Here is a 12,815-nt window from a genome sequence, read left to right as displayed (position 1 = left end):
TGTGTGAAATGCTTTGTATGTGTGTATCACTTCACTTAATCTTCTCAATATCCTTATGGAGAAAAATATTTTTATCGATCCCCATTAATGGAGACACTGAGGTTAACCAGCATGCCCCCAAATTCACAACTAGGAAGTGGCAAGGCTCAAATTTGAATGCAGGTCTTTCTACTATTAACCTGTTGTGTTTTAAAAAAAATTTCTTTTTAAGCTTTATTTTTGAGAGAGAGAGAGAGCACATGTGAGCAGGGGAGGAGTAGAGGGAGGGAGACACAGAAGCCAAAGCAGGCTCCAGGCTCTGAGCCATCAGCACAGAGCCCGACGTGGGGCTCGAACCCATGAGCCATGGGATCATAGGTTCTCACTGAGCTGAAGTTGGACGCTCAACCGACTGAACCACCCAGGCGCTCAACAACTGCACTGTGTGTTTTGCCTGTGTGAGCTCATTTAATCCTCACGACAACCCCACGAGGTAGCAATAAGCTCCTGAATGCTGAAAAACTGGCCCCAGGTCACAGAGCTCAGGATGTAGCTGTGCTAAAGCCCACTCTTACCACTAGTCAATCTTCCCTTGGGTTCTTCCCTGACTCACGCTGTTGTTGATGCCAATTAGAGACTCGGTGAAGGACAAATAGGTGGTAGAGTTAAATGCATCAACTTAACGTTGGACTGAGGATTCACTTGTGTGGGATCAAGTTGTTGAAATCTCTATTTGATGGCCGGAGTTTAATTAAGAACCATCCAAACACCTTTCTCAGCTTAAATCTCTCATTTAGTTAATCAAATTAAAGTGTGGGAAAGTTTGCCCTTAACAGGCTGTTGCTGGGAGCCTTTGTCTGACTTTCCCCTTTGTACTGAATGAGTGATTCATTCAACAAACAGGTATTGATTGGATTGCTATTGGGCAGCACGGGTAGTACGCCTGAGAGTCAGGAAGCTAGTCCCAGGTCTCTAGTTGTGGGGCTTTGAGAAAGTCACCTGCCCCCATTGGGTCTCACTAGATATAAATAAACCCGCTGATTGATCTGTAAGGTCCCTCCCACTGTAGGTTTCAGTGCAAGCTCCTGATCAGTGTTTGTTTTGTTTTCCTGTATTAAATATTTGATTAACTTCTTATTTATTTTTATTGAGCTATAATTGACGTATGACATTATATTCATTTCAGATGTACAAATGATTCAATATTTGTAAATGTTATGAAATTAACATCACATAAGTCTACTTAACATCCATCACTATACATGATTACAATATTTTTCTTGTGATAACTTTTAAAATCTACTCTCTTAGCAACTTTCAAATATACGATAAGTATTACTAACTATAGTCACCATGCTGTACATTACGGCCCCAAGACTTATTTATTTTATAATTGGGAATTTGAACCTTTTGACCCCCTTCACCTATTTCACCCACCTCCTACCGTCTGCCTCTGGCAATAACCAATCATTTCACTGTATCCATGAGTTTGGTTTGTTGGTTAGTTGTTGGATTGGTTGGTTTTATAGATCATACAGCATTTACCTTTCACTGTCTTATTTCACAAAGCATAATGCCCTTGAATTCAATCCATGTTGTTGCAAATGTCAAGATTTCCTTCTTTTTTATGCTTGAATAATATTCCACTGTATACATATCCCATATTTTCTTTATCCATTCATCCATCAACAGATACGTAGTTTGCTTCCATATTTTGGTTATTGTAAATTATGCTGCAATGAACAGGGGAGTGCCTATATCTTTTTGAGATAGTGTTTTCATTTCCTTCAGATAAATATCAAGAAATGAAATTCCTGGATCATATGGTAGTTCTATTTTTTTAATTTTTTGAGGAATTTCCACAGTTTTCCACAGTGGCTGCACCAATTTACACGCCCACCAACAATGCACGAGGGTTCCCTTTTTTCCACATCCTCACCAACACTTGCCATTTTTTGTCTTTTTGATAATAGCCACTGTAACAAGTGTGAGGTGATATCTCATTGTGATTTGGATCTGCATTTCATGATAATTAGGGGTGTTGAGAACTTTTTCATGTACCTGTTGGCCATCTGTATGCCTTCTTTGAAAAAAAAATGTCTATTCAGATCCTCTGCCCATTTTTTAAATTGGATTGTTTGAGGTTTTTCTGCTATTGAGTTGTATGTGTTCTTTATATATTTTGGACATTAACCCCTTATCATCAGATATATGATTTGCATATACTTTCTCCCATTTGATAGGTTGCCTTTGCATTTTGTTGATGGTTTCCTTTGCTATGCAGAAGCTTCTTAGTTTAATATAGACCCACTTGTTTATTTTTGCTTTTGTTGTCTTTGCTTTTTGTGTCAAATCCAAAAAAACCATCGGCAAGACCGATGTCAAGGAGCTTACTTCCTATGTTTTCTTCTAGGAGTTTTTTGGTTTCAGGTCTTATGTTTAAGTCTTTAATCCATTTTGAGTTAATTTTGTGTACAGTATAAGATAGTGGTCCAGCTTCATTCTTTTGCATATAGTGGTTCAGTTTTCTGAATACCATTTGTTAAAGACAGTTCCCTTTTCTCATTGTATACTCTTGGTTCCTTTGTTGCAAATTAATTTGTGTGGGTTTATTTCTGAGCTCTCAGGTCTGTTCTGTTAATCTATATGTCTGTTCTTATGTCAATACCATACTGTTTTGACTAGTATAGATTTGTAATATAGTTTGAAATCAGGGAACATGATCCCTCCAACTTTGTTCTCCTTTCTCAAGACTCTCTTGGCTATTTGGGATGGGGGGGGGTCTCTTGTGATTTTATGATAAGAAAAGATAGGATTCAGTAGGCAGAGAGTGAAAGGTTAGGACCTGAGGACCCTGGGTGGGGAAAAACACATATTTTGGAACAATGCTGGGAGTGTCTGAACACAGCAAAGCCCCTCAGGCATAAGGTTCCTCTTAAGAATGTAACAGACACCACCTACTCCCCCTCAGGTTCCCTTCAGGAATTTGACAAAAGACCTAATTAAAAATAAGTAGTAGAGCATAAAACACATGACCCACAAGGAATGGTATGGCCATAGACCACCCCTCATGCAATGGAGTCGAGCCAATCAGGAATGTTCAACCCAGCACCTAGAGTTATCCAGCCAATAAGGGTAGAACATGAGAAGGAACAAGGGGGAAGGGAAGGGGGGTGGTGACCGGAACCTTATAAAATAAGGACCCTCGCCTATAGTCCTTGGGCATTCACTTTCAAATGTCCCCTCTCTGTAAGGAGAGCTTTCCTACTATTCTTCCTTTCTGATCTTATATGCTAATAAAATTCTGCCTGCTGCTCATTTTGTGTCCACATCTTCATTCTTGGAAGTGGCAAGACAATGAACCCTGGGTACTGAGGTAAAAAAATCCTACAACAGTTTCATACAAGTTAATTTCCTCTTTGAATGGATAAAAAGAAGAAAAGGAGTCAATTACTTAAACTGCTCAACTGATGATCCTGGTGGGTGAGAGCCAGGTAAGGTATGTTCCAGGGGGTTAGAGCAGGCACTGAGGGAGGATTGGGACAGCAGGGGACCTGGAAGATAGGTTTGGAGACATGAGAGAAGATCCTAGAAATAAGGGAGGCAATGGAAGGGAGGTGGTCATGTAATGAAATCAATGTGAGTTAGCTCCTTGGTGAGTCAGAAACTGGACCAGGTTGAGTTGTCTCACAAAGTAAACTTTATTTGCAGCAAATAAGGAGATCACGAAGGAATAGCTTCCAAAGCCATGACTCCCCCTTTTATTTAGGTTTAGGATAAATATTTAGATAGGGAAGCCTTGTTATTGTATGTAGAGGCAGGCATAAGGTCACACATGCACCTTAAGGAAACATGCCCATACATACATTGTGTGTTATGTAATGAGGCTGAGGGTCCACCTTGGGTGGAGATTTTAGTATTATAATAAAGGTAGTCATGAGGCATTCTAGAGGTCACTCCAAGGTCCATCTGTGCAGGTGCGGGTCAGGGGTTAAGTTAAAATTAGTCTCGATGGTCTGGGCTGGCTGGAGGTCTTGTCAGGGCAGTCACTTGCTCCAGGGGCAGTTTCACTTTCCCTTTGCCTAAGTTCATAGATAAGCTGGAAAAAAAGAGCTTAAGAAAAAATGTGGGACAAGGGTCGGTGAGCACAAGCTGGAGGACAGTAAAGGTCAGGTCTTGGGGGTGTAACTGGTGATAACCAAACTTTTGGGGTGTAAGAGTTTGGGAATTCCTTATACAACCGTGTTTTTGTCTTAGGAGCTGTGTCTTCTCCAGACCCTCTGATGTTTTATTTTCCCTTCCCTGCTCTACTCAATCTCTTCCTTTCAAGAAGAAAGACCAAGATGGGTAGTACATAAAGAGTAGATATGCTCTTAGAAGACCAGAGAGAGGCCCTAGGTAGACTGTATGTGATCTTAGAACATATGAAACAAAAAGTTTTGTATATCTTTCTTCTATGATCAAGTTTAGCAAGACAACTTAGGTGTCTGTATTAATGCAAGTCAAATCTAGAGGCACTTTAAAATCTCCCACACATATCCATTCCCCTTACGACCTCTTCCAGAATCCCGTCAGGTGCCGCTGCTGCCTTATGTATTTGTACCCTGACTACACTAAAAGATTGACAGGGGACTCAGACTGAGGGTGGAAGTGAGAGAGACAAGATGTAAAACTAGGTACTTTCCATGATGTTTCAGACATTTGTTTCTGGAAACAATAGAGCTAAAGTAGATCTTAAGGAAAAATTCTCAAATGACTCAAGACACACCCTCACCAGTGGAGAGGGGAAAAGTCATTGCGCGCACATAGGACAGTGAATCTGGAGATAAGCTCCATTCACAGTTGTGCCTTTAACTTGCTGTATGACCTTACACAAATCACTTTACCTATTCCTACCTCAGGCTTTCCTCATTATAAAATGGGCATATTACCATCCGTTATCCATGCACTTTTGAAAATCAGATTAGATAATATTCATGAGAACATGTTGCAAATGTGATCTATTGATAGACCTTACCTTGCATTTAAGTGCTGTTGGTAACACAGTGGTTTTATAAGCTAGCTTGAAAACTGCTCTGTCCCATTAGAAGTATTCAGCTTCTCAAAATTCTCAGTAGGGCTCAGTTGGGTGTCCACTGTCTGTATAGGCCATCGGGTATGAAGGAATTCCCTAGTAGTTTTGTGGATCTAAGAGGATTTTGAAAACCACAGTGAAGCTGAAATATGTGAAACCCACTGAAATGAAGTCTCTGTTCAAGGCTCTTCTTGTACCTTCACATTCTCAAGGACCTTGCTTTTCTGCATCAATCTGTTTCCGCTACAGGATGATTATCATCATTACTCAAGTATTTGGCCATCTTAGAAAAAGCCTCTCTTAATCCCACATCCTCCTCTCCTCCAGCTACTGCTCAGTTTCTCTGCTTTCCCTCATAGCAAAACTTTTTGAAAGAATTGTTTACACATGCTGCTTTCATTGTCCTCATCTCACAACTACTCCAATATCTGTAATTGCAAAACTTCTCTAGGTCAACTTTGGCTGGCTGATGCCAATGGTCACTTCTCTGTCCTCATCTAGCAACTTGAATCAGTATTACACACAATTGACTACACCCCCTTCTTTGATGGATTCTCTTTCTCTTGGTTTTTGTGACCCTGCATTCTTTTTTTGTTTTTAAGATTTTATGTTTAGGGGCACCTGGGTGGCTCAGTTGGTTAAGCATCCGACTCTTGATTTCAGTTCAGGTCATGATCTCACGGTCATGAGATCACACCCCAAGTTGGGCTCTGCACTTGGTGTGGAGCCAGCTTGAGATTCTCTTTCCTTCTCCCTCTGCTCCTCCCCCACTTGCACACATGCACTCTCTTTCTCTATTAAAACAATAAAAAAATAAAATAAAATAAAATAAAATAAAATAAAATAAAATAAAGATTTTATTTTTAAGTACTTTCAAACACCCAACATGGGACTTGAACTTACAACCCCAAGATCAAGAGTCACATGCTCTACCAACTGAGCCAGCCAGGCGCCCCCCTATTTTTCTTTATATGTCTCTCTGGCTATTCTTTCTGGGTCTCCTTAGTAGGCTCTTCCTTCTCTACAGAGGAGCATAGAGGTTAAAAACACAGACTCTCAAGCCCTGCTTTCCAATATGGTAGCCACTAGTCACACTGTGGCTATTGCATTTAAATTAATAAAATTAAAGAAATAAAATTAATAAAAATAAATAAAATAATAAGATTAAATATTTATTAGGTTAAATTAAAAATTGAGTCCCACCAACCTACTATTTCAATTGCTCAACAATAACATACGGCTACAGGCTAAACACATTGGACAGAAAGACACAGAACATTTCCACCATTGCAGGAACTTCTTTTGGATGGTGCTAGCTAGAACCAGACCTCTAGAATTCGAATCCCAGCTCTGCCAGTTTATCAGCTGAGTGACCCTGAGCAAGTTACTTAATCTCATAGAAAAAAATCCCTGCCTTCACAGAGTTTATGCTACCCCTACAATGGAAAAATATGGCATGCTGGAAATGTAGAAAGGAGATCTATAAACATTGCTAGCTCTCTAAAAGATTTTGGTAAGTAAAAAAATGCAAGGTGCAGAATGGTACAGTTAGCTACTAGATACCTAATATGACCTTGGATGAACAAAATAAAGATTTTTTTTTATATTTTTATATTTTATATATATATTTTATATACTTATTTATTTATATTTATATTTATATTTAAATATATATATTTATATATAATATATAAATATATATAAAATATATATATAATATATTATATATTATATATATTTATATAATATATATATTTTATATATATTATATATTTTTTTATATTTTATATTTATTAAAATTCTGGAGAGATATAAAAAATTTAGTGGTCCCTTTGGGGAATGGAGTCAGGGTTAGGAAAAAGACTTTGGCTTTGCATTTTATATGTTTACATACTGTTTAATCACATGCATAAATTGCTTTTGATTAAAAATCAAAATCTTAAATTTATATGTATATGATTTGGAATTTTTCTTATTATCCATTGCTGTATAACAAACTGTCCCCAGAGAGTCGCCTGGATGACTCAGTCAGTTAAGGATCCAACTTCGGCTCAGGTTATGATCTCACAGTCCATCAGGTCAAGCCCCTGGTTGGGCTCTGTGCTGACAGCTCAGAGCCTGGAGACTGTTTTGGATTCTCTGAGAGTGTCTCTTTCTCTTTCTGTCCCTCCCCCGCTCGCACTCTGTCTCTCTCAAAAATAAATAAACATTAAAAAAATAAAAATAAAAAACTACCTCTAGAACATAGTAGATTAAAACAACATCCATTTTGGGGTGCCTGGGTGGCTCAGTCGTTTAAGCATCCAACTCCTGGTTTTGGCTCAGGTCATGATCTCACGGTTCATGAGATCAAGCCTTGCATCAGGTCTCAGCGTGCAGCCTGCTTGGGATTCTTTCTCTCCCCCTCCCTCTGCGCTGCCCCCCCCCAAAAAAAATAAATAAATAAACTAAAAAAATCCATTTTATTATATCTCATGAATCTATAGGTAATAATTTGGTCAGAGCTCAGCTGAGCAATTTTTCTACTGCAATTGGCTTTAACTAGAGTCATTCAGTGGTATTCAGATGGCTTGAATGGAGGGCCTAGGACTGCTTTGCACACATGTCTGGTGCTTTGCAGGAATGGCTGGAAGTTTGGACTCAGCTGGGCCTCTCTCTGTTTCCAAGTATCTGTGGGACTTTCCATTTGGTCACTCCCGCAGAGTAGTCAAAGTTTTTATATGATGGCTTAGAGATCCCAGAAACCAACATGGAAACAGAACGTTCTTTAGAGGCTAGGCCTAGAATAAGCTTTATGTCACTTATGCCATACTCTACAGGTTAAAGCAGTTATAGGCCAGCCCAGATTTATAACATAAGCAGTAGAGACAGACCTAGCCTCTTTATGGGAAGGGCATCAAAGAATTTGTGCTCATCTTTAATCCAACACATACCCCAAGAGTGCTGCCTTAATACAAGTTATATCTTTGATAATTCAGGTTAGGACTAAAAATTGTAACAGTGAATGGTTCAGGATAACTGGAATGGAAACCCAGGGAAAGAGGAGCTAAAAATACGAGTGTGACCTCTTCATACTGGAAGATGAAGGAGGCTATCCAGAGTCTCAGAGTAGAATTCTATTTTACTCATTCTCACAATCGCCTTGGCAGACTAACAATGCCTGCTTCCACTGTCCTCCTCATTCCCTTCATCTCTCTCAAGCAAGTCAAGGTAAGAAGCTTTGTTCCTCGGGTAGGGCTCATGTCTTTCCTGACTCTGTGAAGCTTCCTTTCCGAAATACAGAGTGCGTAAAATAGAGCCTAGAGAAGAATCAAACTAATGCCACCAATCGATAGTCTCCCCTCCAGCACATTCTGCTCTGCTATCTTTTAAAGAAGGCCCCTATCTACTTCAAGTCAAATGTTGTGCTAGGTACTTTAATATATATTTTATTATGTCATTGTGACAACGTTGGAATAGGTATTATTTTTATCCCCCATTTTACAGAGAAGGAAAGTGAGACACAGACACTAAGTGACTGTACCCCCATACAAATACATAGGGGGCAGAGCCTGGATAGCAACTGAGATCTTTGACTCCAAAGCTTATGATCTTTCAGTATACCATGCTGCCTTTCAAGGAAAAAGAAACAAAAGTCTGTACACTGGATACTGAGTGTACTTTTCTTGTATTTCATTCATCTATCCACACGGTATTTAAGGTATGCCGAAGGGGCTTCCCCACTACCAGAATGTCCAGAGCATTAATGCACTTTTATTTTTTAAATTTTTATTTCCTTTTTGAGAGAGAGACAGAGACAGAGTGTGAGAGGGGGGAGGGGCAGAGAGAGAGAGGGAGGCACAGAATCTGAAGCAGGCTCCAGGCTCTGAGCTGTCAGCACAGAGCCCGACGCGGGGCTCGAACCCATGAGCCGTGAGATCATGACCTGAGCTGAAGTCGGATGCTCAACCGACTGAGCCACCAAGGCACCCCAGAATCTCCAGAGTCTTAAACAAAAGTCTAAGGGGAAAAGCTGTACTTCTAGCATTGGCTTTTCCAAACCTTGGTATCCACAAGCTCAGTATTGCCAACATATCATAAAATATATTTTTTTTTAATTCTACTACATGTTTTGCTGCTGCTCCTGGCACCTCTGTAACAAGGGAACAGCTGATAATACAGCTGACACCGTCATATATGTTTTGGCAGCTGACCAGAAAAGGGTCAAGAGTGGCACAGATGGTCTCTCCTTTTCAGCATTAACCAGGTTTTTTTTCAAACAGAAAAGTGCTAATATGGAGGCCTGTAATTGAAGAATATGGGCCCGAAATGTGGCTCATGGATGAGAGACACTTTGGTGATTGGAAGAATTAGAGAGGGTGATTCGAAAAAGGAACTGGGAGGGCTTGACTCAAGCAGGATTCAGCAATCCCTTTATCCCTAAGCATTTACAGAACTACACTATCCAGTGCACTGTGGACAGGGGAGCTAGAGTCCTTGGGGAGACATATGGTGCAGGAGAGAAGGGTAATAAAGGAGGGGAATGTAATGGAGAGAGAAACAATAATAAGATATTGAGTAAAAATTAAGAGAAAAATAATGATCCTGTGGTAAACACGATTGATGGCCGTCAACTTGAAACAAAGGCAGCCACACACAAAATTGCCCATTTGTGAACTAGCCCCTTGGGGTGGTGATTAGTGCAGAAAACTGCCAGATGACTATATGCAAATCATGTCTGCAATCTTTTACTTTGGCATTTTACATTAATCAAAGTAGCAACTCATTCTATGAAGCCAATGTTACCTCCATACCCAAATCCAACAAACACATCACAGGAAAGAAATCCATAGACCAATATTCCTAATGAACATAGATGCAAAAATCCTCAATAAAATACTAACAAACAAACCCAACAACATATAAAATGGATTATATATGCCATGACCAACTGTGATTTATCCCTGAAATGCGAGGTTCGCTTAACATATGAAAATCAATCAGTAAAAAAGTGATCATGTCAGTAAGTGAAGAAAAAGTATTTGACAAAATCCATCACACTTTCATGATTAATCCACTTAACATACTAGGAATAGATAAAAGAGAACTTTCTCAACCTAATAAAAGCCTTATGAAAAAAACCAATAGTTAACATCAATATTTAGTGGTGGAAAACTGGACCCTTTACCCCTAAGGTAAGGGGTAAGCCAATAATGTTTGCTCTCACCAGTTCTATTCAACATTGTTGTGGAGGTTCTAGGCAAGACAATTAGATAATGAAAAGAAATAAAAGACACCCAGATTGGAAAAGAAGAAGTAAAACTATCTCTATTCTCAGATGACAGGATCGTATATGTAGAAAATCCTAAGGACTCTACCAAAAAAAAATCATTAAAATTAATAAAAGAGTTCAGCCAGCTTGATGGATACAAGGTCAATATAGAAAAACCACCTGTATTTCTATACACTTTAACAATGAACAATCCAAATATAAAATTAAGAAGACAATTCTATGTATAATATTATCAAAAACAATAAAATACTTCAGAACATATTTAATAAAAGAAGTGAGACTTGTATATTGAAAACTACAAAATCTCATTGAAAAAAATTAAAAATGATCTAACTCAGTGGAACATCATCTTGTGTTCTTGGATTGGAAAACTTAACATTGTGGAAGTAGCAATAGTCTCCGAACTGATGTACAGATTCAACACAATCTCTATCAAAATCCCAGCTGGCTGTTGTGCAGAAACTGACAAGCTGAATCTGAAATTTACATAGAAATGCAAGAGATCCAGAATAGCCCAAACAGTCTTCATGACCTTGGGTTTGGCAATATATTCTTAGATATGACACCAAAAGCACAAGAAACAAAAGAAAAATAGAGAAATGTGGGTTTCATCAAAATTAAATAACTTTGTACTTCAAAGGACATCATCAGTAAAGTAAAATATAACGCACAGAATGGGAAACTCGCAAATCATATATCTGAAAAGGGTCTAGTGTCCAGAATACATAAAGAACTCTCACAACTCAACAACAATAACAAAAAAAGCAAATGACCCAGTTAAAAATTGGCAAATAATTTGAATAGACATTTCGCCAAGGAAGATATAGGAAGGATATGTCCAATCAGTAAATGAAAAGAAGCTCATCATCGTCAGTTATCAGGGAAATGCAAATTCAAATCACATTGAGATACCACTTCACACCCCCCGGGATAGCTATGACTTTTAAAAATGGAAAACAGGGGCACCTGGTTGTCTCAGTTGGTGAATCGTTGGACTTTGTCTCAGGTCATGATCTTCCAGTTCATGAGTTTTAGCCCTGTGTCGATCTCTGTGCTGACAGCTCGGGATTTTGTGTCTCCCTCTCTCTCTCTGCCCCTCCCCTGCTCATGCTCTGTCTCTCTCTGTCTCTCTCTCAAAAATAAATAAACATTAAAAAATTAATGGAAAACAAGTAAACAAGTATTGGTGAAGATGCTGGGAAATTGGAACTCTTTCATATTGAAAAACAGAAGTACTGATACATGCTACAACATGGACGAACATGCTAAGTAAAAGAAGCTAGACGTAAAAACCACATATTATATGATTCCTTTTATATGAAATTTCCAGAATAGGCAAATCTATATTGAAAGTGGTTGCGGGGGGGCTCGATGCAGGGAGGAATGGGGAGTGACTACTTATGGGTAAGGGGTTTCTTTGGGGGGTTATGAAAATATTCTGGAATTAGATAGTGGTGATGATTGCACAAATTTGTGAATGTACTTAAAACCACTAATCGTACACTTTAAAATGGCAGACTTTATGGCATGTGGGTTGTATATCAATAAAGCCATTATTTTAAAAAGTAGAATTATATATCCAACAACCAAATAGGAGAAATGTACTAAATCTTTAACTGTCTCTATCCCAGCTAGCTGGAATAGTGGCTTGCTTCCTTTTTCTTCAGAACCCACCCCCAAATATGTACTCATTCCTTCACCTATGGCAATATTATTATATTTGCCAGTCAGCTCAGCCCTGAGCCAGTAACACTAGACATTCCAGGGCCCACATTTGTCACATCTTCTATATAGCCCTTCTCTCATGCTATGCTTGTATAGTGAACAACTCCTTTCTCCAAAAATGAATCAGAGGAGACTCAAAAAACAGGCTGAGGCAACAGACAGAAAGGGAAGTATTGGAACGTAAGCTGTAGGGAATAGGTGACCTCATTATTCCAAAATCCTCTCCTACAATTGAGAATACTCAAAGAACCCTAGACATTTCCCCTTCTACTCTCTTCCACGATAGTATATTGGGAAAATACTTTGACGTCTTTCAATTAGAGTCTAATCTAGTCCCAATTCACATTAGTGAACTTGTCGTTCTCAGTGAGAATTGGCAGCCATAGAAGAGTCCAGAATTACTCCGCCACCCATTCTAATATTTGACAGCTCTTGCCATTAACGTACCACTAACAATGTAACAATGTGAGTAACAATTCCCAATATTTAATCTAGGTTCCTAATGCTTGATGTAAACCAGATTACCTCTCGTTATATCCTTCATAGAGAGTGAGAAGAGACAGTGTTGATTTATATTTGGAAATCAGTGCCTGGAAAGGAAAGAGTAATAGAAACTGGGATTTTTTTCAGAGAATGACAGATCATCAGTTTCTAAACATTTGAAATCCCCCTGTAGATAGGGCTTCCCCAAACTGGTCACAGGACTCTGGGTAAAAGTGCATAAAGGATGTAGAGAGACATAACCGAAAAAGAGAAATGTATGTC

The 12,815-nt window shown here is 38.9% G+C and overlaps 1 protein-coding gene across 1 annotated transcript in view; it reads right to left on the bottom strand.

The window, feature by feature from the left end:
* Positions 1–12,815, bottom strand: part of LHFPL1 (LHFPL tetraspan subfamily member 1) — a 40,527-nt gene that overhangs the window by 16,842 nt on the left and 10,870 nt on the right. The gene's annotated exons all lie outside the window — the stretch shown is intronic.

Source organism: Panthera pardus, unplaced genomic scaffold (genome assembly GCF_024362965.1).
Source record: "Panthera pardus isolate Hobbes unplaced genomic scaffold, ASM2436296v1 HiC_scaffold_27, whole genome shotgun sequence".
NCBI classification, from domain to species: domain Eukaryota; kingdom Metazoa; phylum Chordata; class Mammalia; order Carnivora; family Felidae; genus Panthera; species Panthera pardus.
This window is presented reverse-complemented; position numbering and strand designations above follow the sequence as displayed.